At 43.5% G+C, this 22,980-nt stretch overlaps 1 long non-coding RNA gene across 6 annotated transcripts; it reads right to left on the reverse strand.

Moving 5' to 3' along the window:
* Positions 1 to 569: 569 nt before the first annotated feature.
* On the reverse strand, positions 570 to 22,438 carry LOC128080647 (uncharacterized). 6 transcript variants are annotated; one of them, XR_008206833.1, is made up of 6 exons: positions 14,925 to 22,438; positions 13,118 to 14,463; positions 9,394 to 12,528; positions 9,232 to 9,277; positions 6,880 to 7,073; positions 570 to 3,428 (listed from the first exon to the last, which is right to left on the reverse strand). It is a non-coding gene; the product is annotated as an uncharacterized LOC128080647 (long non-coding RNA). The 6 variants fall into 6 exon arrangements; XR_008206834.1 differs by having other exon boundaries at positions 13,118 to 13,396; positions 14,925 to 22,435; XR_008206832.1 differs by having other exon boundaries at positions 13,118 to 13,396; positions 13,478 to 22,435.
* Positions 22,439 to 22,980: the final 542 nt, after the last annotated feature.

The following is a 22,980-nucleotide window of genomic DNA, read 5'->3' on the forward strand; positions in this document are numbered from 1 at the left end:
TACGAAGTCATGCTCTTTTCCTTTTCATGTCACTTGTTTAAAGAGGAATTTTGAAGCGGTTGCTTACCGCAGCAATGCTTGGGAAGAAAAAGAATAGCGAGTGTATTTTCAGAATGCCCTTAGCAGCTTTCTTTTTGTTTTGTTCCTCTCCAAGCCCCTGCTATTCAAGTTCTCCTCAGAGCACTAACAGCTAAATTGTTCTATGCACACAGCTCCCATTAGCAAGAGGAGTCATGCACATCATTCCCATGAACTACTTTAACAGTATTGCTCTATATGACAAGATGTGCCTCAACCAGAGAGGATGCTAGATAAATTTTAACTACACAATAGTCTCATTTTAGCCCATGTTTAAAATAGCATTGGGATTTTTAAAATGTACCCTCCCACTTTTTGGCATCAGTCATCTTTGTCTTTCTGGTTTAAGAAATTAGATATGCCAGAGCATAACAAATCTGCATTAGAAGCACGGGCTTTGCTGCTTTACAGCAGAGAAAAATGGGGGGGTGGCTGACGTTTGGATTTACCATGCCATAACAATCCACAGACCCTAATTTATCAGCAACGAGTTCACATCCTTTACTTTTTATTAATTGCATCGAAATTTCCGTCAATTATTCAAACTCTCAGTACTCATAACTCATTTCACATCTCTTGCTCTATACAATCTGAGGTCCGACTGTGCTTAGATTCATATACGGAAAGACAGCATGATTTCTTTACATGGCAGAGACTCCCTTGCAATCTCCCTGCCCCCTGGTAAAGGTTTAGTTTAATAAGAATTAAAGTATGTCTCTGACTAACTCTCACACAGGAAGCGTATCAATTTCATGGGTCAAATGAAGATCAGTCCAAGTGTAATAATAAATATATATGCTCTCATCACATGCATTGACACTGACTACACGGTATAAAGGAAACAGAAATAGTTATGTTGAGTAGGGTGGGAGGAGGTAAAAACAAGTTCTTCTCTAATGTCAGACAATTAGTTTCTGATTTATTTCTCAAAGCACATCAGTGGGTAAACCTTGCAATTTCATCTTAGCTAGAGTAGCTGAGGATGGCATTACAGAGAGCTCATAAAAATTTAAAACCATTTCCTAAGTCTAGGAGACTTTTTTCTTCTCTGTTATCAATGACAATGAATGCTGGTGTCTAGATGTGGATGCTGTAGTAAAAATAGACCCTCTTTTGGATTAGTTTTGTTTGATTGTGTTTTTTTTTAAATTATCATTATTAAATTATTGGACTGCTTGCTCTTCATGGCTAGAAAAAGTGCTTAGCAATTACATGGGTGAACACCATCAATACCAGTAACCAGAAAAACAAGCTAAAAATCCCAGTTTCATAGTAAAAAGGTACAAACTGTGTATCTTAACTAATTCCATGCTCAAAATGGCCATGCAGCTCTGCTCCAGTGCACGGATATAACTTTAAGAGCACAACAGCATTCAAGGTGGAGTGCCCCCCAGCAGCTGAAATTCTCCAGGCAGTCCTGAACATATACTCCGAATTTTGGGCAAGGCAAAAACACAGAAGTTCCCCAAATGGTTGCATATTACCACCATCCGTCATAACAGAGTCTTTGGGGTCAATGTCTTTTCTTCCCCACTTGATGTTATTTTCATATCCTTTTATCACCACCTGGGAGCCTGTGAGAAACTGCACAGCAACAAACCAGTGAGTTTATGCAGCAGAGAGCTGCGGTATGGACAGAAGAGGGATTCCAGGAGGCTTATTAAACCATCACAAAATGATTAAAAATTGGTGACCATCTTTTTTTAATTGGCTCCTGATTGAAGGGTTAATAGGAATTCTAATACCTGTGTTAAAAAAAAAAAAAAAAAGACATAAAGAAAACAGCGTAACATGAAATAATTCATATTGTCTCTGTGTAAATGAGGCAATAAATGCCTGAAACACGAAGCTCTGTCTGACTTCACAGCAGGGCCTGGTGCTTAATTGAAAGTCCTAACTAGACCCATTTATCAAAGAAATCACTCAGAGGGAAATTTAATTATCACAATTAATCTATATTTTTTTAGAAAGTCTCAGTAAAGCACATTGAAAATTTCTTTGGGAAGAACACTGTCTCTATTTCCACACCTCCAGCGTGAGCCTGGAGTGCTGCAGATGAGTGCTGCAATCGCCCCTGGAGGAGCAGATAGCAAAAAGAGCAAGTCTATGTGGGTAGCATGGCAGTGCCCTGCTGCGTGAGCATGAAAGGCCTGAAGAAGCATGCAGGTCTGTGCCATGCTAAAAACCCCTTTAAGTTTTTAGGACTCCTGGACTTTAGCGTGCAGCTAGTGAAGTCAGGACCTTCCTCCTCACCTTACAGAGTGTGGAGCTCCAGCACTCACCTTGGATGCAAGGTGCAAGGAACAGGCATTCCTGCAGTAGCTACAGTGGAGGGCAGAAGTGGGACAGGGAAAGTGAGGCCATGGATTTTCTTTTATTTAGTGTGAATTGCAGCCTCACTCCTGATCCTGCTCCCCAGGCTTAAGGGGAGTCTGTTATGCATGCCCAGGTAGCACCATCTTGGAATCATAGAATCACCAATGTTGGAAAAGACCTCCAAGATCATCCAGTGCAACCATCCACCTATCACCAATGCTTGTCCACTAAACCATGTCCCTCAGTACAACATCTGTGTGTTTCTTGGACGCCTCCAGGGACTGTGACTCCCTGGGCAGCCTGTTCTCCTGACCACTCTTTTAAAGGAAGAAGTTTTTCCTGATACCCAGTCTGAAATCCTTCCCTCCTCTTCTTAGGAGTCAGGGAGCATCAGAAATGATGACCCATGTTAACACTTCTGTGCATGCTCTTTTCCACTCTTCTTCAGTGGGAGAAGTTGTAGCTTGTTCTCCCAATATCACTGAAGTTCTTTTCTGCCTTTTCTTCTGTGCTTCCTACATTATTCAGGTTATACCAATCACCATATGGGAAGGAAACAACTCCAGAGCAGGCTGAATTACTGTTTAATTGGGCATCCTGTGAAATAAACATTGTGACTTGGATAAGATTAAAATGTGAGTCACAAGTCGGGTGAATTTTCAAGTGTTGGAGAATGCACTGAGGGAACCAGGCAGGGACAGCAAGGAGAGAGCAGCCAGGAGCAGTGCTGGACACGGCAGCTTGCTTTCCCAAGGCTCAGATGAAAGCTCCAGGGGGCAGAATTGGGCAAAACAAACAATAGTTCCTTTGTTAAGAAGAGTCACATCATCCACCAGATTTTCTTTAGCATTCATTTGCCTGTACTGTGCCCATCTGTGAACACTCTTTGGCATTACCCTGGTGTCCAGTCCAGCTTGGTTCTTAGATGTTGGCACTTGGGAGCGCTGTGAAGGACCCTGCCAGTAGGACCAACATCTTCTCTGCACTCTGCATTTACATTTGACACTTTGCAGTACTTCTGGGCAGCAGTTGTACTGGAAGAAACAAGTGACACACATAGATGTGAGAACTACATTGTAGAACTTCATTAAAATAGGAATGCTAAAAGTATAACTGACCATCCCCACCAGCCTCACTTGATTTATCTGCATAAACCTGGTGCTGCATTTAGGGACTAAGCTCCTCATTCAGCCACTAAAGCACCCCCCCCCACCCCCTCAAAAAGCTTACCTAGGTTCAGATGTCCTTGGATTGCTTTCTGCTTTGCCTCCCTCCCTGGCATAGCAGGAGGTGGCTGGGGTGGAAGGCTGTGGTGGAGGGAGGGTCCCCCTGTTCTGCACTGCACCTGAGCTGGGGGAGGTCACAGCTGGCAGCCATCTCCCAGCAGTGGCTGCACACCAGCCTATGACATTTCCCTGTGCTCTCTGCTCCTCAGTGTATTTATTGTGCCTCAGAAATTGCAAAGGTTGTTGGCTTGCCATTTACCACCAGGTGGCCTAACTATTCCACTGTTCACGAGGAACCAAGCCTCCATTAGAGAACAGCAGCTGGAACTTTTTAAGCTTTGCATATTTTTCTTACCAAGCCTCCACCTTCTCCCCTTCCTCCACATTCAGATGATTAAAAGCGAGCAGGGCTGCTCTTGTTTCTCAACCCAAACCTTTTCTCAAAGGAATTGAGAAGAATGGTGCCTCCAGCCCTAGCCATAGAACCCGAGCTTAACCACCTCAACCTACCGCTTAGTCTGAAAGTACTCTTACCATAACTACACAAATAACTGGCACTTTTCCCTCAGTAGCCGGACGTGAATTCATTTCTTTGTTGCCTCAGGTATGTTTCTGGTAGCTGGTTTTGTGACCTCCCAGTTCTGCACCAACCATGTATGCAGGGTTTAGGGCTGTCCACGAAGCAGCACAGAATGGATTCTGTGGGCCAGAGTATTAAACTTGGTAAGAGGGAGCTGATTTTTAAAACTACAGACAGCTAGGAATGTGAGCTGTGCCCCCACTTTGTAGATCCAGGGCAGCCATTTGGGACCTGGCTGAGCTAACAGCTCCTCAGGCGAAAGGGGAGTCCGCATTACAGCTCTCTCAGCTCTCTCTGTATAGTCACAGACTGACCTCACATCTTTGGCTGATAGGAGCTGAATTTAATGATCTAAAAGGGGGAAGGAAGATACGTTCAGATGTTTGTCTCGGATTTCTTGGTGAGAGGGGTGGGGAAAGCTCTATCTGGTGTCTCAGCATTGTGAAGTGAGAGTGAACTGCATAGACGCCAATGGTGTTACACACAAATTCCGGTGGTCAGAGGTCATCAGACGTCTTCTTAGGAAAATGGTTTCAGGAGCAGATGAGTTATTTCAAGTTCTGTAACACTAAGAGCTTAGTTTTGTATTTTCTACCATCTCTGTAATGTCTGAAAGGTTCAGAAGATACCTTCAGAACAAATCTCAGCGACTGAAACGATGAACTGAGCTGGTTTATTTGGAATAAAACATCTATGATTCATTTGTTTACTCATCTCCGTAATGATGCATTTCTGTTTTGATGTGAGTGGGGACAGCGTACAATGATGGCAAGCACAGACATCATGTCAGAGCCCAGCAGTAGAAGCAACTTTCCCAAACGAGGTCAAATGAGTTCTTAAACCGGTGCCTGACAATCCAATCCCAAATCAATGGCCATAGTCTCTGAATGTATCATAATACATTTGCAGCACAAGAGATAACTCCATCGGGGAGATTTTCCTAAAGGGATGTGGTGATTGAACTTTCAGAAATACCAGTCATTTGGAGAAAATTTCAAGAGTGTTAAAATTACTTTGGTAAATGGATTTGTTACAAGTAACTAATACGTAGAAATTGGTAGAGGCTTCCAGTTGCATCACAAAAATGTTGTGAAGTAACACTGGCTGTTTCAGCTGCTTTAACCTAGCCTTGGGCACTCAAGAGCCCAATTCTGATCATTTGCAGGATAAGCAATCAAATTCAGGGTAACGAGACCTCAGCCAAGGCGTTACTCTGGATTTACACCTCTGCAGATAGAATCAGATGCTATCTGCTAGTCTATGCATCCTCTGAGAATAAAATTAATTTTGAATTCTCGTATCATCTGCTTGCTTGTGCACTTATTTGCTAACTGTCTGATGGAGTGAGCTATTCTAGGTCAGTATGATTTAGGCATCCTTTATTACACAGTTTCCAATTCAGTACATTTTTTAATCAAGTCTAAATTGAAGTCAGGTTCCAGGTACATATAAATATAATATATATTTAGTGCATACATTGAAAATCCCCGAGTCTAATTTTGAATGTAACTATAGTAGCATGAAAAAAAAAAAAAAAAGAAGGTTCTTTATTTTACAGAAGCGTTAAAATATTGCCACTTCTTAAAGGCAAGCTAAGACCTATTTTCATATTTTCAAAATCACATTAGCTAAAAGCTTGTTAAGGAATAAATAGTCCAGAGGATAATTGAGACTTAGCTGGCTTAAGCATTAATGAATCAAAATCAGATGCCAGATCATTAATTAATTCTACAAATTATAATGTTGCTGTTACTGGCAAATACTGTAAGAACTAATACCAAGGAGCAAATTAAACTGCATAGTTTTCCTTCCCGCTGAGTATCTTTTGCCCAAAATAAAAACATTGTGGTTATTTTTGGTCCATTACACATAGTGTCTTTATTTTTAAAACTTGTGGAAGATTCTTAATTTTTAAAAACATTTCCATTTGTTTATCATGCTATTTCTAGAATACACCTATCAGAGACTATAAGGACATTTCCATCAGTGCTGTAACCCACGGAAAGGGAAATGTAGCAAAAGTGACAGAAAAGTCAATTCAACACTTCCTAAGCCTCACAAAAATTCACACCCCTTCAAATCAGTCTCTTTGGCAAAAGGCAGAATAATAGATGGGTCTTGCAATGTGGCCTGAAGTGCAACCATCTCAGACTCTGTCAGAGCAATGTGGAAAATGGATTAGAGGGGAAGCAGGAGAGGCAAAAGGGAAGGTCTGTCGAGCATTTCTAGCCATCTTTTCTGATCCTACAACAAGGAGACTTTAACATAGTTAGAAAGTGACAAACTTTAGAAACTCTTTTACAGAATGAGGGATCCATGTGGGCAGCTGGCTTTAATGTGTTACCACTGAGGCCAGAGCCTTATGAGTAGTAAAAGGCTTAACGGTTGCAAAGAGGTATAGCTTGAGATGAAATAATGAGGTGATCCAACTGTACTCTAGTCAGGATAAAACCTTAGGGGCAAAATGACAGGTTTTGGGCCCTTTCCTGAAAGCTCCCAGTATGTGAACTCTGTCTCATGTGCTGGAACTTTCCTTGTTTTCCCCTCATACGCCAGACTCCAGAGTTTTCAGAACTAGAACAAGCAGGTTCTTCTCAAGCACATCCCAGAAAGTTTAAACACACCTGAACACCAATCATAAACCAGTGCAGTGGGGCATTAACATAATAGTTTACTCACCTAAGCATCACCAACTAATTTGCTCGGTGCAATCTCTTCTAGCTGAGACTGAGTTGTCCTGAAGGATCCAACAAAGCATGTCACATATGGCAGCCATGAGAGCATTGTGCCTGGAAAAGTGAGCTGTGGAAGCTCATTTACTCCAAACATTCCATTTTTTTCCATATTTAATGCACATTCATTCCATTTTCTTCCTGGTTTTAATTGGAAAAAAAAAAAAGGTCCAAGTGGACCTGTTTTTGTAGGAATAATAGTAAGACATTCTGAAACAAAAATGTTCTTGCAATTTCCCAAAACCAAACGCAGCTCATTTTCCAGTTGGAATCAGAGACTTGTGAATCTTGTTAACCTGAGCTACATTTCAGCTGAAGAACAAGTAAGGTGCCACCGTACTTTCATTTTGTCTGTATTAAATTTCATCCCTCACTATCTGCCCACCGTCAATGGCAGACACATCTTCGTTGCCAAAAGAAGCATATAATGTAGATCAGAGACTGCTAGCACCATGCTGATATTCTTTTATGATGGCTTCATATATATGCTGAATAGAGGAATTCTTGGTAATTTGTCATCCTTTGGGATCTCTGAGCTACCGAAAGGTGCTGACCTTTGCCATGCAATAAAAATGAAACTGGCAATAGGCAACCCTGTAGATAATAATGCATTCTAATATATCTACATTATCTACCCCCATGCTGAATTCATGGCTCTTTTCCATGTCTGGAGATGACAGATAATACCAAAGCTGTTTTATTACAACTTTTGGCTTCCTGCCAAAATTAGAGCATCTAAAAATAGATCTGTAATTAGGATCTGCCTCTGAAGTCACTGTCTGGAACATGAGTCCAGAAGCTGCTGACAGCAGCCAACAGTGGGTACCCAGACAGAGCAACAGAACGAGCGCGTAAGGATGGTCCCCCCACGGACTTTCCCAACCTGCAACAATTTGGAGCTCACCAACTTCCTGAGAGAACAGCCCTTAAAGAAACTTTCTTTTATGAATTTGTCCATTTTTTTGTTAAGTCTATATCAAGCCAAAAATATCACCAATATGGGTCACTTCCATTTTTCATCTCTGATCACGCTCTTTCCCACTGGATTGGTGGGAAGGTGACATATTTATTTTTTATGACTCAGAGGTGGAAAGGACTCTCTTTACAGGGCTGGATGGCCAAGTTTGCGGTGAAATAGCTGCTATAATTCTGCTTGGGTTTCCTGTTATCACTAATGATTTGCTAGGGCACTTGAAGCCTGCAATGCAATCCCTTAAAAAGATTTTAAATATATAAATGCATTCAAAAAACTGTCCATTCGCTAGCATGGCTTACATTCCTGTTTTCTGACACTACAGCCCTAATTCTTCTGACATTCTGAAATCCATCCCTGTGGGCAATTAATAATGCCACCATCATCAAGAAGAACGACAGGCCCCAATCGGGAACTTGCACAGCAGTGCCATGAAAGTGGGGAGTGTTCAGCTGCTATAGAAACCTCATCTGCATGAGACTGTCTTGCTCTTTTGCTTTTGTTTCTATCTTTTGCCATCCATGGAAATTAATTCATTCTATCAATTAATAGAAACTTTGTGCCAAACGACCTCTGCTGGGTAAGGAAGGACAGCTGTAAACAACTTTTTTGTTTTCAATGGGAGTCCAGTGATGGCTGTGGCAGTTGGGGGATAAGGAGGGAAAACAATCTTTCCTCCTTTCAAGTCAGATTTCTGTTGGCAAATAGTTTACACTGACTGGCAAATGGTACCAAAATGGATGCATATTTTTGTCTATTTCTTGCTATCTTACTAGCTTTCAGATGCTTTATTGAAATCATGTGTGTTGAGGTGATTTCTGTCTGTGATTTTATAGAATACGTAAACGCACATTGATGCTTGTCTACAATGATCTTATCACATAGTGCTGCATAATCAACAGACACCTAAAGATCGGATGCTCTGGAAGAAACATAATAGATGAGGCACGATTTTAAACAAGAATAATTATGCCAATATAATGCCTCATACAGACTTACTTATTTCCATGTAAATGTGTGGTTTTTGTCTTGAGTTGTGTAACCTTGGATGGTATTATCCTGGAATGAAAACAACTGTATGTCAATTAAATTAAGTTCCTATAACAAAGTTATCTGTAGCAGTACGAAAGGCAAAACTTTCTCAGTAGCCAAGCTGGCACTTGGCTCTGAGGCTGTATCTCCCATCTTTCATGGAGATGCTGCAGTCTGCCATGCCGATGAATTTGCCACAGCCTTGACACTTCATATGCTTCTCGTTTTATACCCGAATGCCCCTAATCTGTTCCCACCAGACCATGTATATATTACAAGTTCACTGGCACACACCTTCATTGGGCTGGGGAGCACTCCTCACTCTCCACTGTCATTTATCCTGAGGGATGACAGGAAAAGAAAGTGAAAGGCGGTACAATATACTCAAAGAGCTTTATTAGATGAACAGTTTGTGGAATATTGTAAATCACAGCAGAAGCATGATGCTTTGCTCACCTGATTTTATGAAGGCTTCCTAGAAAGCGTGACATGACGGGGAGATCTCAGCATCCAGAAGTTAATGGGAAGCATTTTGGTGTTGCAACAAGGGCAAGATTTCTGTCTGTCGGTCATCCTGTTCCAATCCTTCCTCCTCTCCTGCTCTCAAACAGGAGACTAAGAACTGTACCGCTGCTATTTCAGCTGTCGTTTCAAAGGAAGAAGATTGACTTAATTCCCTATCACCAGGTCAGTTAATTGGTTGCTGGTCATAAAGGATAACAGTTTTTATCATTCAATTTAGACATAGGCTAGAATAAAATAGTTTGAATTGTCTTAGAACGTGACCTGCCTCCTGGACGAAGAAGCATAAAGGCTTCTTTTAATGGGAAGTCATGGCTTGAGTCACAACTGGAGAAATCCTACCACCTAAAATCACTGAAATAGAACTTCTCTGTGTAGCCAAATGCAAAACCTGTTCTGTCTGTTGTAAGAATTGTGAGCAATGTTAAGTGCATTTTACCCACGTCAGTTTTTGGAACAGAGGTTAAGCTCCTAGTTAGAGATTGTTAAAACAGGGCGGGGGAAAACTCAGAAATAGATACTGCTAATTAGTTGTGGCTAAGAGCAAAAGCTGTCTTTAGGATCTACCATTTCTTCACGATGCCACAGAACTTTATAGCTTCAGCAGGCACTGTAACCATCATATACCAAAAATGCATCTTTATTAAGGGGCATTCAGGTATAATAAAATGTTTTGGCATCTTTATTAAACATTTCCTGGGGAAATATCAGACCTGGTTACAGAAATTAAGTAGGTGGTGAGTCTTCCCATGCTGGCACAGGATACCTACCTCGTCAGCAGTTGGCTATTTGATCTTATGAATACACCCAAGCCTCCTAAATTTCATCACCTGACATTCTGGAAGGCAAAGCAGTTTTGTAGCACCAATCTGCTGGTCACCTGACTGTGGGGGTATGCATGTACTGACTAATGGACCCAAAAGAGGCAAAGTGGTGGAACAGAAAGCCGTGGAAGGGAATGCTTGTTTGCTTTCAGAAGTTTTCAGAAACTGCAATTATTGGCAGAGGCTCAGAAAATGCATGACCAGCCAAGAGATGCAATGATTCTGCAGATTCAGCACTTTTCCAAAGTATCTTCTTTTCAGAAGTTTTTCTGCAGCAACTTCAACAGATTCATTTTCTAACAGTTGGTGGAGCTGATGGGATGAAGCCTATCTAGCTTTTCCCTTGTTGATGGCCAGCATTTTTCACAGTGAAGACATTATAGTGGCATCAGCATAATGTTTTTTTGTGTTTGGTTGGTTGGTCTTTATAACCTATCCAACCTTTTCAGGTTAGGAAAAATTTCTTCTCCAAAAAAGTGGTCAGGTGCTGGAACAGGTTGCCTGGGGAGGTGGTGAAGTTACAGTCCCTGGAGGTGCTCAGGAAACATGTACATGTGGTATTTAGGGACATGGTTTAATGGGGGAATAGTGGTGGCAGGTGGGCAGTTGTACTGGATGATCTTGGAGGTCTCTTCCAACCTTAATGATTCTGTGATTCTACTGAATCAGCAAAACTAACCTCATCCAGCTCCAGTATAAGACACACTTATTCCAGTACACAACATCTTCTGAGGATTAACATATGTTGTCTGGAAATAGGTTTAGTTTTATGGATAAGAGCCATTGGGGGGCATGAACTTCCCTCCAGGTGCTGTGCCTGTGTTAGATACCGCAGCCATCTACAGACCACTGTCTGGCATGGATTAGATTCTAGACTGAAGAAGCCTGGCTCCATCTTTCTGTTCCTTCCCCATCCAAGCTGTTACCATACGAGCAGCAGCCTGAGCTTCTCCATCTTGTTACCTGATGAAGCCCTTGGGAAAGTGGTGCATTTGGACATGCACTGTTAGACCTGGATTACTCAGCTCCCTCTGTAAGTTGCAGGTGTGTGTCTGCACCTTCAGTGTGTCGAAGCAACTCAAATAGCTCTGCTGTTCAGCCCAGCTGAACTGATCCACCTTTTCTCATCCGGTCCTTTAACCAGCCTCTCTTTCATCTGCATTTAGTATTTTGAATTTTTATCCAGTCTGCTTTCATTTATTGTTAAAAATGCATCTCTGGTATCAGGCACATCATTTTTAAGCCTCCATCGTGCCAAGAGAGTTAGCAAAACATCAGTTTTTCACTTCAGTTCCCAACCCATATGTTTTCAAGTAGCACCAGGGAAACATTTTTTAAAGGACAGACTCCAGAGATGTCTTCTAATATCATCAGCAATGATAATCAAAAGCTGCTTCTGTAGAAGCCTGCGGGATTATCAGTCTCTCAAAAGGAAATTCAGCAGCTTTTCTTGCAGTAACATTTATTCTCCACTCTTCCACCTCTAGCTATCATTCACCTCGAGGTGGTGACACTTGGGACAACTCCATTTCCATATGTGCTACCTATTTACATGTCAGGAGGGATCCCTAATCTGGGGCCGCAGCCCCTCCTGACTTTTCGAGGGAAATGTAACTCAAATGCTAATAGCAGCTCATCATAGTTGATAAGATTATTCAAGTTATACCTCATTTGCAGTTGCAAGACACACCTCAGAGGAAGTTGGTTTTTTTCTTCTCAAATTCAGACATAATTTCAGCTATTCATGACATCCGTGCTAGGTCTGAGACTCCTCCACAAAGAAATACATTCCATTTTTCAAGCTATTTTGTCTAACTCTGCTCAGGCCCAGAACTAATGCAGCATGTTGGCGGTGTGCTGGATGTTTAGGAATATCCACCTAGCAGTCCTCCTTCCTGCACATCTTCCTTCTGGTGACCTCTTTGTTACGGAGGGTAACATCAGCAGAGCACAGAGAGGCAGGGGTGACAGGGAAGTGGATCTTCTGAAAAAAATTCATCCAAACGTTTACCAGAATTGCTTTATCACCAGCAATCTCATGTTTGCCATTCTTCCATTCCTCACACATCTTCAGACTTTCCAGCCCCACTGGGAGCAGCTTAATATCACCTGGGCTGGGGGGAAAATGGAGCTGCAGAGCCCAGCAGTGCCTCACTGGTGCCTGCCACAGGATGCTGGGTCCTTGCCTTGTGCCTGCCTCTTCTGGGATGAGCTCCTGAGCAAAACTTACTGGCCATGGGAAATCCTGTAAGGATGAGAATATGACAAAAAGAGCCCTTGTAAGGCCTGCTGGCTTCCCTTCCTTTCCTCGAGTGGCTGGAAGACCAGCCTGCAGTTGCCTTTAGCACCCTGAAGAGAGCATGGGCAATGCCTGGGGCTGGTGCTGGTTAAGGCAGGAGAGCAGGATCTGATCGCAGCCCTGGACTGGGCACACATGTGGAACTGGAACAGGAGAAATTGAAATGGAAATGAAGCGCCCTGGCAATAAATTTCCCAGCAGCCTAATTTTCCCAGCGATGACACCCTGGGCAGAGCCTGTGTGGCCCAGAAAGGAGCGGGTTTTAAATTTTCTAAAACTCCCTAATCCGCTTTATCAGCCGCCTCTCCCAAAACTGCCGCTGCTCCCTGAGAGATTTAAAGCTGCTGTGGCTCCTCCAAGGCCTTTTCCTGATTATGATGTTTATTCTCATCCAGTCAAGACAGAGCAACATTAGCATGTGATTTACCGTGCATGGTCAATTGCAGATACCAGCACTCAACATCTGAAATTCAAGCAGCAGCTTCTCGCAGTAAACTGGTCAGGATCAATCCGGAGATAAGAAGGACGGCCCTACCTCTTTAGAAGGCAGTGGGGGTTCATATTCGAGGTCTGTCAGTCTTATCCTGCTGAGCACAATGCTCTGCATCGCTCCTAGGAATCAGTGCGGGCAATGACAGCCGCATGGTATTAATACGTGCCCCGGTGCTGGCTTTAATTCCATTCTTTTGTTTAGATTTTTTTTTTTTTTTGCTTGCAACCATCCGCTTTTCCTCTCAGGTTTCAAGTCTTTGTATATATCTGTCAAGCAGGCGGTGCATTCAGGACAGGTTTTCATGCCACGGCATTCTTTTACCTAATGAAAACAAGTGAATAAAACATAAGAGAAGTTCCTTTAAATTAAAAACAGAGAAACAAAACTGAAGAAAGCCAATACCTGAAGGAGAACATGTATTTTCCCAGAAAAAATGCCTGCTGAATGGATGAATCTTTATATATTTCTTCTAATTTAAGAATACGCTTATGATTGTACCCTAATTAAATAAGGAGAAAGGACCATGCATGGCAGCAGAGAAATACATGCATGCATGAAGAGTCAAAAAAATCCAGGTAAACTTCTGATAGCAAGACACATCCACGTAGTGTAGCGACTTTCCAAAACTGAAATTTTCTCCCAAGGGCCCCCAGTTTGTATTATTAATGCCATTTTTCTTAGCCTGCATTTTCATTTCCATTTGAGTGGGGAAGAAAACAAAGGCAAAAACTCCAGGAAGTTGGAAAGGACTGTGCCGTCTCTCAGCCATGAGCATCAGATGCTTTCAAGCAGACTCCAAAGGTCAGCATGAGCAGTGCTCCTGGTGCAGCCCCATGCCACAGGACTCGGGGCTGAGATGCAGCTAAGCTGGGGCCTCTGGTCCCATTTTGCAGCAGCTGGGGGGATTTAAGCCCTGGTGAGGCTGCCTGCTAGGAGCTGATGTATGGCAAAGACTTGTGGGGAGCGGGGCTGTGATGATCACTGCAGTTGGTCCTTCTGCAGGTTGTGCAGATCTTCTGATGCCATATTCTAAATGTTTGTCACCAACTGGCTGTCCCTCTTCTCTGTTTAACATGAACATCCGGTAATTGGAGTGTTGAAATGCTCGCTGCCATCCCCAAGGAGGAGGATACACAGGAGGATCCAGAAGAAATCCATCTTTGCTGTAATGCATGTGTGCAGCTCAGGCCAGATAGGGCTGTTCAGATGTTTTATTCCTCCTTTTCATCTCCTTTGTGCAGGCTCAAGTGATACCAGAACACAGAGACTTCCTTTCAGGGCTTCAAAGATGTGCCAGGTGCACTATGCAGGCAGGCTTTTTTTGATGCTTCGCCGAAATTTCCTCCATATCATGTTGTATGGAAGCCTGGGGGCTGCTTTGGTTGGCTCTGAGAGGGACACAAAGAACCCATAAGCAGGCGGTTGCTATGATGCTGCTAACTTGTTCTTCAAGCAATTTTCATGGCACTGGACAGTAATTGCCACTGACTGTAAGTCATATGGCCTCTGGCATTTCCCTGCTGTTTGAAGATCTGTTGATGAGATCTGTGGTACCCAAAGGCCCTGGGCTTTTTTGCCCCCAAGCTGCTGCTAGTGATGGTTGGGATCCCTAAAGGTGCAACAGAGAACAGAAAAAGCTATCTATGCTAGCTGTCAGAAGAGAGAGAGCCAGGTCTGCCCATCACAGCTTCATCAACTCAGGTATCATCTAATATTGATGTTCCCCCAGCACTCCTCAGTTTCTGGGTGCATGCCCACCTGCCCTGTTCATTTGCCTTGCCAGTTGTCCCAGTGAATGGAAAGCAGAGCTTTGTCACCTTCCTGCCTTTCCCATAATCTAAAAAGGTACCTGTAGGTATGGCTGTCCACAAGGCAGGCTTCCTGCTCCTCCCGTGGAGAATGCCATCTACTCACTGATGAGCGGCGGGAGATTTTAATGCTGTTTTGTTTCCTTCCCTAGAAAGATCTGAAAGTGAATACATCACACATCTGTCCCACTGCTAAAGCTATCGATCAAACGCGTAAAGACTGGATGCTTGCAGAGATCTGGAGGGCTCTGCATCTGTTTTCTAGGATCACACTTCCTTTCTTCTCAAATGCGAGATTTGCAATTCTTATCTGGGAACCCGTTTTAGTATTTAGTATTATTGGAGTTAAGATTAACACTTGGAATAACAGTTAGTATTGACCTCTTCTCTGTAGTTGTTCTGATCGGGCCTTTAAAAATTGGTTAACATCCTCTCATCACTGGCTATATGGGATTTCCTGCATCTATTTATATAAATCTGACTTTTATGTACAGAGAGAAAGCTCCGGAATAGATCACAGTTGGGGTGATATTCTGGACCTACCTGAAAAAAATACAGGAGTCATTTGTAGTCAGAAATGCAAGTTAAGATCAGAATATATATATATATTTAATACTAAAAAATAACTAAATAAGATTTCCTGCAGACCTGAACAGACCATTCCCAAATGCGCATTTCAGTAGAGAACAGGCAGAGTGGATGGCCTAGGCAGCTGGGAGTATTTTACATCTTCTGTTCATCTACTCACTTTTTTGCAACATTGCCCAGAAAATCTTAGAATTCATGTGCTGGAATCCAATAGTAGCTTAGGAAAGAATACCAGATAAAAAAAAGTACTTCCCTGGAAAGCAAGATTTAAAAAATAGATCCCATAAAAGTGATTCTCTGTAGATGTTGCAGAACATATTAAACTAGCGGTGTCTAGGTTAAAAATATACCATTGATAGAAACCCTTCCTTGCAACTTTGACCAGGACTAGTTGTCCATTTGTATTTACCTGATGCTGGTAGTCAGTGTGAAGCATGACCCCAGCCTGCCTGAAATTCTAATAACAGCCTGGAAGATCAGCTGACAAAATAACAAAAGGCAGGAGAACAGCGTGAGGCCTTCTCATATTTCCCTTGCACCTCGCTGTAAGTCCCCACTCTTCCTGCTTTGCATCCAGGCTGCCTGCAGGAATGGGTCATAGGTAAGCAATGCTGGGTCAGACCATATTATGTGTCATTACACCTCAGTGCCAGCAGGCAGGACCTGCTGGGTGAATGGTGAGCCTCCAGCAAACACGCTGCTAACTCCAAAGTATTTCAGTCCATTTTTGGGAGCCAAGCAATACTGATTTCTGATTGTGCTTACCTCTTAGAGAGGATCATGCAATTCTCGGTGGCAGCTTTCCATTTCAATGGCCACTGAAAGAAATCTATTTGGGGAATTGCCTTTCCTTATTTGTGCAAAAATCCTTTTATGCCATTAAGATGCTTTGCAAAAGGAAACAAGATCCAAGGGCTTGTCGAGGCACGGTCTGCACTACCCAGTAGAGTTAGTCTCATTAAAATGGACCTCGTCTCCTCACTGCTCCTGCACATCCTGTCACTCTATCACAGATCATCTGACATCTCTAAAATGGAAAGCATGATGTAAAGCAGGAAAAGGAGCTTGAGATTAAAAACAAAAAACAAAAAACAAAAAACAAAACTACAAAGACTTTAGAGAAATGGCTTTCAGGGAAGTATGCCTGTATACAAACAAGTCAAGGCTGTGCCATGCCTTTGTCCCCATAGTGGGGAACAAGGGGCACTTTGGGCCACGTGCAGCTTTTCGCCCTCACCCAGGCTTTTCTGAGCACAGGGGCAACTCGAGCAGTGCCTGCATGTGTAGCCCCCAGAAGAAAGCTCTTTCTGTAAAAGCCTGCAAAGTCCTATTCACATATTGGGCTTTTATTTTGTGCCTGTAAAAGCATCAAAACTGTATATGGACGCCAGCTGGTGTCATAACACAATTCCACTGATAAGCAAGGCCACCTTAAGCCCTGCTGAAACTTAAATGCCAGGCTGTTACTGTGGCATGTTTACTCTCACTTTTAGCTGCATTGTGCTGTTTGGCTTCCTAAATCTCAGCAGGGAAAGGACAGCTTAGCTCCCTTGAAGGCTGAGCGGCACTGAAATGATGGCTGTTGCTGTGGGGGAAGGGGTTGCGCTCAGTGCAACATGATTTGTAGGACCCTCTATAAATCATTTACCAGCATGCCTTCACGGCAAGCCACAGGCTTGCAATTTGCGGTGCTTTAAGGAATGGAAGCAATAACAACACGGAAAGGACAGGATAAAAAAACAAAAACAAAAACAACCAACGAATGAAGAGACAAACACCTCGAAAACCCTCGCCTACCAAAGCGACAGCCTTGATTTAAGTCGGAAAGACGATCTCTGACAGCATTTTAATGGGCAAGTGCCTCCTGTGCGGCCACACAGATCGCCGCGTGGGGAGGGAGCTTGGCCAGCTGCAGGGAGCGCCGCAACTGCCATCCCAGCGTCTCCCACTTGAAGCCCATTATAAATCACCCTGCGTGCTCATGAAGCAAGGGTTTGAGTCTGCAAACCTGATTGGAAGGACAGGGGTTGGAAAGGGGAGGGCAACACCGTGCGCTGCTGCCACCAATGTGCGGTCGCGGACAACACCGCAGCAGCCGCTGGGGACCTGGGCGTTAATTCCTACTGCTGGAGCTGCCTCCTGGCACCATTCCTATGCCAAATGGAAGTGCTGACAGGGGTTTCTAAGTGATAATTAATGTCAGTCAGCATTATTGTGAATAGAAGCCCTGTCTCAAAAAATACTTCTCTGTCTGAGGATGGATCTGGTGCGATGGCTCACCTCCTCCCACTGCCAGGTGCAGCGCTTGGTGCCCTGCAGCACGGTGATTAAGAAATGAGCACTCTGCAACATCAGTAAATATTGCATTAGATGGATGAAGAACTGATTTCATGAGATATTTCTGACTGGGACTCAAACAGAGATATTTCTAGGACTGAGTGGGACAGCGAAGGCATTTTCCATCTGGGACTACCTTGAAATAACTTCACTAATGTGCTGATAGGGCAGGTCAAAAAGGGCTGTCACAGGGACGGGGTTGGGAGTACCAACCATGCTAAATGAGTCAAGGGCTTCCTTTTCTCCCATTTCATTGCCTAATGGAACATTCATGGATGGGGAAAATAAGCTTGCCCCAAAACACTGCCTCTAAATATCAACAGGTGTAAAGGCTGAGGGAAGCAGGACAAGCCGTGCACTAACTGCACAGGGACAAGCATCTGAACTGAGGTTGCCAGGGGGGAGCCATGCTAAAGAGGTGAAATAATCCCTGTATACAAGGAAGGGGATGCAGGTAGATTCAAGCACAGGCTTTTTAGGCTGCCTGCAGTCTAGATGAGGCCAGTTCCTGACAATGCGCTCAGCTCCAGGTTCATCTTTTTTAATAAGGGTGTAACAAAATTGGTGACTGCACAGAAAAAAGCTGCAGCAAGTGCCACGAAAATGATTTAAGAGCTGAAGAAAGTGCTTTAGAGTGAGAAACATAAAGAGCACAATCTGTTTAGCTTATCAAAAAGACGACCGAGAGGTGGCTTGATTACAATGTACCATTACCTTCACAGAAAGGAAACAGAGGGAACTGTGAAGCTCTTTAATGTGGTAGATAACAAAAACCATTAGCTGGGAGCTCGAGACAGACAAATCCGAGGTGGTAGGAATACATTTTTAAGAAGATGGGGGAAAAGCTGCAAAAAAACTATAGATGGAAGTAATGAATCCTCTGCCTCTGGATCACAGAAGTCACATTTTGTCAAACACGTCATTGCCCTCGTTTTCATGAAAGCCATCCTTTAGCACTCCTAATAGCTGAGCGGACATGTGGCAGTGAAGGGCAGGGAAAAACAGATGGGCCCAGAAGTTCTTCCCCAGAATATTTTGAAATACTCAGTAATTACAGCAGATTTTCAATAATTTAAGAGAGTAGTTTGTACAAAATCTCTGATCCATACTCTTGAAAGTAAACTTCTACTAGACATGAACGTCTTCCTTTCTGCTCCTTGGAGAAAAGTTGGCAGAAACGCACTGGTGTTTATCAGACTTTGCCAGAGCTGCAGCTGTTGATGGCAGGCACCAAGAGGTGCAGATGCCCGAGGAAGGCACTCATGGGCAGCAGGCAGTAACAGCAGGCGTCCAGCCAAGAGCAGCTGAGCTACAAGCACGGTGACAGCTACTTTAATCACCACCTGCACAGACCTTAGCACAGGAGAGGGACAGTTTTCCTTTGTATTCATACCAACATTGATACTAGAAGCTGGGCGTCCGTGTTCAGTTCCACGATGTCCAGGAACAGAAAATGATCCTGCCTGTGGAATATGGGTTTCTCTTCTCAAGAGTGGATGCTGATGGTTCAGTAGGAAGTCAACTGCGTAAGCACTGAAACAATACCTGGAGATTGTTTGTAGGAATCAACATTCAGTGGATTAATAAGAGCTGGCTTCCATTACAATGCTTACCTACACTAATGATGCTAGAGGCTGAAGATATTGGCTAACTTGCCATAGCTGTTCTTGATCTCTGTTTCCCAGAGGAGTAAAGAAAGCAATAAAAGCTGATTCTGGAGTGGAACTGCAGTGTGCCTGTGGTGGCAATGTGCAGGAAACAAGTGAAATGGAATTGAGAGCTGCTCACAACTCCACCACAGCAACTTCTGTAGGCAAGCTCAGGTTTTGCACCATTTTCAGAGCAATTACGGAATTTATTCCAAAGGTTCAGCAGGGGTGGGAAAAGCAGGGGAAAGTCAAACTGCAACATAAACAGCCAGGGAAGAGACTGAGAGTGATGCTGGAACAGCAAATGTGCACAGGGATGCCCTGCCTGGGGTCTGTGGCAAGGATGAGCATTGGAGACTGAGGCGCTTAGCCTTGCTGCTCAGATTCCTGCAACCAGCTTGAGCTGCTGACATCACTACGGATTGGCTGTGCCCATGCTAATTTAAATTGATTTCTCACTGCAGCATGCAGCCCTCCTCCCCCGGCAAGAGGAGGCACCGTAGCAGGAGTTACCTTTATAAGCAGGGAAAGTGCCTCAAATCTGCAAGCAACATCATTTGCTCAGCTATCAGCATTCCCCATCAATAATGAAACTAAAAACACAGCTTAATAGGCAGCAACGCTACAGCAGCTGGTGGAGGTGCACAAATCCGGCGTTCTTGCTGCTGAGTTTATTGGACATTTTATAGTCCTGGGAACTAAAGATAATGGATCCCATTCCCATATGCTGCATCAACACGAGCTGGGACTCCGTCATGCCATTGATCTATGAGGCAGCAGTGAATAAGACCCAGACACAAATACTAAAATGAATCAATCCTAAGCTGTTAAAGAGACACCACGAAGCACTTTCCAGTTTGCTGTTCTTGCTTTCTAATCTCCATCTTGTGAAACACTCTCCCAAGGGCTCTGAAATACAACAGTTTGCAGTAGACTTTGGGATCGGGTTAAGAAGAATTGCCCCTGTGGACTGGAGAACAGAGCTGAAATTTAGAGCCCATTGCCCTTAGCAGCACTTGTGAGCTCCTCCCACCCCTTGTGCAGCTGAAGCCTTTTTGGGGTTCTCCTGTTTTAACAAGTGCTGTATGATTATGCTTACACAGGTTCCCAATGCAACATCCTCTCCAGGGTTCACAAAGTTATTCTCCTCAATTGAGTGGAATTTATTTCCAAGAGCAGAAAACTGTAAATAGCTACAGGCCAGAGAATAACTTCTACAGGCTGTTGTCTAAACTTGACCAATAGTGAGTATTTCTCAGGTGCTCACACTCACTACTTTAGAAACTATGACCTCTTCTGGTTTGAGTAGATGAAGGTACTGTGGTTGCTGCAGTCTCAAATCAATTTATATTGAATCTACACCCGGTGTGCTCTTTAGCCATTTAAAATACATCATACTGTATACTAACAAATCATTTTAAAGCAAGCACGCAAGGGAAAAAAAATCCTTAAAAATAGCAGCCACTATGCTGGCAACTATAAACATAAAGCAAAGACAAGAGAAAAATGCCATGAAATAAAATCAAAGCAAGCAGAGGCTGCCTAGCTGCATCCACAAAATGGAAGTTTCACCAGGACATTATGGGAAATAGTTGGGAGTCACTCCTCAAATTATGAAAAGCAAAGACAATCATCTCACTTATCCTGATTATGGATTCCAGATGGATCTGATGACAGCCTCAGGCGCTTTCATGGCTCTGCATAACCAAAATGTCTGCAAAATCTCATCTAGTGGTATTTAGTATTTAACCTTGCTGTGCCCTTATGGCAACAAATACATTGCTTGTTTACAATGGCCCCACAGTAAAGCGAGTGCTTTTTGGTAGTATCAGCTACATAACTCAAAAAGCTGGAGGGAGAACTAAAAAAGAGACAAATTCATTCATTACTGATGAAAAATGACCACTGCTGGATTGCTTTCTCCTGTATCTGAGCGGAAGGGCAGACACTGAGTACAGCACCGCTTTGCACCTTGGCTTGTTCTAGTCCTTGGGAAAGCAGCACACAGCAGCTGCTCAAGAGCACACCAAAGTTTTCAACCTGAAGTAGAAGCAATGTCATCATTCCGAGAAGTGTTAAGGGTGCTCATGGTGCTACATGGATTTGAGAGATGAGCTGTATGAGATGAGGCTGTATGGAAGCCAGACCTAGCCTGCAGGAGCAAAGCAGAGAAAGTCCACCCACCCGCAGAGATTCTCTAGGCGCAGGGAAGACCTCGAGCTGTGCGTGATCCATTACTCACATGGCTAATATTTTATCAGGGCTTGTAAAAAATAATGCAGTCCAGTTTTCAATGCTAAGGAAAGACAAAGAGGAAACAAGTCCTTCAGGATGCTCCTTGGGGGGGTACTTATGTGCTTGAACTGTCAACAAAGAAGAATACAAACAAGAACAAATGTAGGTGCAAGGGGAATCAACCAAAAGTTATTTGTGGTAAAACTCCATTGCTCCTCTAAATAAGGCATCTGAAGACTCCAGTATAAGATAGTGATTGAGTGACAGCATTCAAGAGAAGTTAGCAGACTTCTAACTGAAGTTTCTAATAGGGTCCAGACTGAGATGGACATACTCTGCATGTCAGAAAATAAAAAGCTTCACTTAGCTCAGATGTGAAGTCTACTCTGGATCCTACAACCAAACATATGTCACAGATTCAAGAGGGCTGCAGGGAGCTCTCCTCCTGCAGGGCTTTCCCTTGCCCCACGAAAGCCCCACCATCCCCTTCACATGGGTAAGTTCACACCAGAACACACTCACTGAGCTGTGCGAGCCATTAATTCAACCCAGGGCATAATTGAACCGCGTCTCCTTTAACAGCCACCAGCAGGAAAATAAATAAGACATCCCAATGGAGGAGGAGAAAGTAATTTCACGTTTACGCTTCCAAGGGAAAAGGGAATTTGAAGCAAACAAAACATTTCTTTTTCCCCGCAGAAACTCTGCTGCCCGTCAAAGTGGGATCGGAATGACACTGAGAGCTCTGTGCAAAATTCTTCTGTTTGCTTCTGCATTTGATTAGCTGCTTGTGTCGGGTGTTTTAATTTCCTGCGGTTGGAGCGCGTTGCTGTCATGGTGATAGATGCTCGAGAAAGGAGAAAAATAAATAAATAAAAGTTCAGAGCACTTTTGACCACGTCGGCACTAATTAGCGTGTAAGGCAAACAGACAAACGTTTTCTGGGATTTGTGTCAGCTGTATCCAGATTCCTCCTCTGCCTCTGAGCTACAGCAAAACCCTTTCTAGAAACTGAAATAAAGTAAGGCGGCAGATGGTGCTGGAAATACTCTGAGAGCGATGCTTCCGTTCGGAGCCAGATATCAGCAACAAACCACCCAGCCTGCACACACTGTGAAGTGGCAGATATTTACCAGGGTTGCAGGGAAGGAGTGAGGAAGGTGATATTGCTGGTGGTGGGCTCAGTGGGAACCACTGAGAGTGTGCATGGTGAGAGGCTCCACGTGCAAAGGGGAAAGCTGATCTAGCAGGACTGAGTGGGATGGAGGGGAAAAGAAGGGACTTGTCA

The sequence above is a fragment of the Tympanuchus pallidicinctus genome, unplaced genomic scaffold (assembly GCF_026119805.1).
Source record: "Tympanuchus pallidicinctus isolate F22 unplaced genomic scaffold, pur_lepc_1.0 scaffold2, whole genome shotgun sequence".
Taxonomy (NCBI): Eukaryota; Metazoa; Chordata; class Aves; order Galliformes; family Phasianidae; genus Tympanuchus; species Tympanuchus pallidicinctus.